The sequence below is a fragment of the Orycteropus afer genome, unplaced genomic scaffold (assembly GCF_000298275.1).
Source record: "Orycteropus afer afer isolate SDZICR_OR568_19922 unplaced genomic scaffold, OryAfe1.0 scaffold00096, whole genome shotgun sequence".
NCBI lineage: Eukaryota > Metazoa > Chordata > Mammalia > Tubulidentata > Orycteropodidae > Orycteropus > Orycteropus afer.
This window is the reverse complement of record NW_006921683.1, coordinates 6012514-6016000: the sequence shown is the minus strand read 5'-3', so window position 1 is coordinate 6016000 and position 3487 is coordinate 6012514.

Genomic DNA, 3487 nt, shown 5'->3' with positions numbered 1-3487 from the left:
CAACCTTCCTTCTGAGGAGTGGCTGGTGGGTTTGAACCGCCAGCCATCTAGTTAACAGGCAAGTGTCTTAGCCACTATGCTACCAGAGCTCCCTGGAAAAGTACCTAAAGCAAATTGAAAAAATGACAAGATAAAAGAGCTGAATAGAGAAGCTCAAAGAGCAGCTTGAGAAGACAAAGTCAATTATTAAAATGAAATGTGAAAAGACCTGGAGTTAGAAAACCAGAAGGGAAGGCCACACTCAGCATTTCTCAAGCTGACTCATGGCTGTAGAGTCAGATTCAACTCATAGTGACCCCTCCTTGGGTTTCTGAGGTATCACTGTGGAAGCTGATTGCCTAACTTTCTTTCCAAGGAGTGGCAAGGGGGTTGAGCCGCCAGCCTTATAGCTTAAGCACTATGCCACCAGAGCTCCTGAAAGAACTGAAGGAAAAATTATGCCTTGATTTGCAATATTGAAAGAGTGTATGGACAAAATATTAAATGATGCAGGAAACATCAAAAGAAGATGGAAGGAATACACAGTCACTGTACCAAAAAGAATTGGTTGATGTCCATCCATTTCAGAAGGTGCTATATGATCAAGAACCAATGGCATTGAAGGAAGAAATCAAAGCTGCACTGAAGGAATTGGCAGAAAATAAGGCTCCAGGAATTGACAGAATACCCATTCATAACACCCACCAAATAGATGCCGCGATGGAGGTGCTCACTCTGCTATGCCAAGAAATTTAGAAGACAGTTACCTTACCATCTGATTAGAAGAGATCCATATTTTTACCCATTCCAAAGAAAGGTGATCCCACAGAATGTGAAAATTATCAAACAATATCATTAATATCACACACAAGAAAAATATTGCTGAAGATAATTCAAAAACAATTGCAACAGTATATTGACAGAGAACTTCCATAAATGCAAGCTGGATTCAGAAGAGGACTTGGAATGAGGGATACAATTGCTGATGTCAGATGGATTTTGGCTGAAAGCAAAGAATGCCATAAGGATGTTTACTTGTGTTTTATTGACTATACAAAAGCATTTGACTGTGTAGATCACAACAAATTATGGAAAACATTGAGAAACATGGGAATTCCAGAACACTTAATTGTGCTTATGAGGAACCTATACCTAGATCAGGAGACTGTTGTTTGAACAGAACAGGGGGATACTACATCGGTTAAATTCAGGAAGGAAATGCATCAGAGTTGTGTCCTTTCACCATAATTATTCAATATATATGCTGGGTAAAAAACCCAAGAAGCTGGACTTCATGAAGAAGAGCATGACATCAGGATTGGAGGAAGGCTCATCAACAACCTGGGATATGCAGATGACACAACCTTGCTTGCTCAAAGTGAAGATGACTTGAAGCACTTACTGATGAAGATTAAAGACGAGAGTCTGCAGTATAGATTAGACTTCAACATAAAGAAAATGAAAATCCTCACAACTGGACCAATCAGCAGCATCACAATAAATGGAGAAAAGATTGAAGTTGTCAAAGATTTCATATCACTTCCTTCCACAATCAACACCAATGAAAGCAGCAGTCAAGAAATCAGATGGTATATTGCACTGGGCAAATCTGCTGCAAAAGACCTCTTTAAAGTGCTAAAGAGCAAAGATGACTCATTGAAGACTAAGGTGTGCTGAACCCAAGCCATGGTGTTTTCAATCTCCTCATATGCATATGAAAACTGGACAATGAATAAGGATGACTAAAGTAGAGTTGATGCTTTTGTGTTGCAGTATTGGCAAAAAATACTGAAAGTATCACAGACTGCCAGAGGAACTAACAAATCTGTCCTGGAAGAAGTGTAGCTGGAATGCTCATTGGAAGACAGAATGGCCAGACTTGGTCTCACCTACTTTGGTCATGTTTTCAGAAGGGACCACTCCCTAAACTATATTGTGCTTGGTAAAATGGAGAGTCAACAAAAAAGGGGAAGGCCCTCAACCAGATGGATTGACACAGTGGCTGCAATGATGGGCTCAGGTATAGTGTGGTAGTTAAGGTTTTCTGTCAACTTGGCTGTTCCTAGTTGAATACCTGGGCAGGTGGATGTTGTTATTCCCATAGTGATGTTGGCAATCTATTCCATGGTGGAATCTACTGGAGCTGCCAAGTAGCTGCTTTATGGATGTGGTCTGCTTCCAGCACATAAGAACCAACTTTGAGGAAGGTCTCTAGCTTTTTGACATGTTTGAACTCTGCATGTAGCCAAGTCTTTGTTCAGCAGCCTGCCATGCTCTGCCAATCTTGGAACTTTTTCTGAACTTGAATTAGTGACCTGCTGTGTTGTTTGCTAATATTGACAGTGCCTTTTTACTTGTCAACCTTGGGTTTGTCAGCCTCAGCAGCCAGCAGCTGCCTGAGTGAAGAAAAGCCTCCAGCTTCAATGGGCTGAGAGCAGGAGGCAGAGCAAAGATTGTGAGGGTAACACAGGACCAGCAGTGTTTCGTTCTGTTGCTATGAGTCAGAGCTGACTCGACGGGAACTAACAATAACATTATTCTAGGATTTTTCAACATCAGGAAAATAATCAATGTAACCCACCACACAAAAGATAAGTACCACATGGTCATATCAATCAACATAGAGAAGACATTTGATAAAATCTAACACTCATTTGTGATTAAAAAAAAAAAAAAAAAAAAAAGAAAAGAAAAAATCTCAGAGAAATAGAAATAGAAGGAAAATTCCTTAAGTAATTAAAGGCATATACACAAAATCAGTGGCAGAGAATCTGAAAGCATTCCCCTTATTTGATATGCTGTTGGATTCTACTGGCCAGGATTTCGTTGAGGATTTTTGTGTCTATATTCATGAAGAATATTGGTCTGCAAAGTTTTTAGTGGTGTCTTTGTCACAATTCCTATTCAATATTTTATTAAAAGTCCTAGCCAGTGTAATAAAGCAAGAAGGGAAATAAAAGGAATCCAAATTGTTAAAGCATAAATAAAACTATCTGTATTTGCAGTTGATATGGTCCTATACAAGGAGCTCTGGTGGTGTAGTAGATAAAGGCATTTGTCATATAACTGGAAGGTTGGCAGTTCAAATTTACCAGCTACTTTGTGCAATCTACTTCTGTAAAGATTTACAGCCTTGGAAACCACTAACTAGATAATAAACACCTACTGATTTGATGAAAAGAAAGGCTATATATAAGAAGGGAGTGATCATCATAGATCATTAAGGAAAACAAAGACACTGAGAGGTGCACAGGAGTTACAGACACAAAGATAAATACTATTAGATACACAATTTCAATAAAAACAAACAACAATCTATGAGTGGATACACAGACAAACATGCAAGTTGAACAGGCATGGATGGGTAGGTGAATGGGACTACATCCATGACAATATATAGGCTTGGCAGGGGATATTTCTACATATGTATTTGTATGTGCTGTAAATATAGTCATGTATTTATTAGTGCAACAACAACAGCACAACACACTGCTGTCAAGTTGGATCT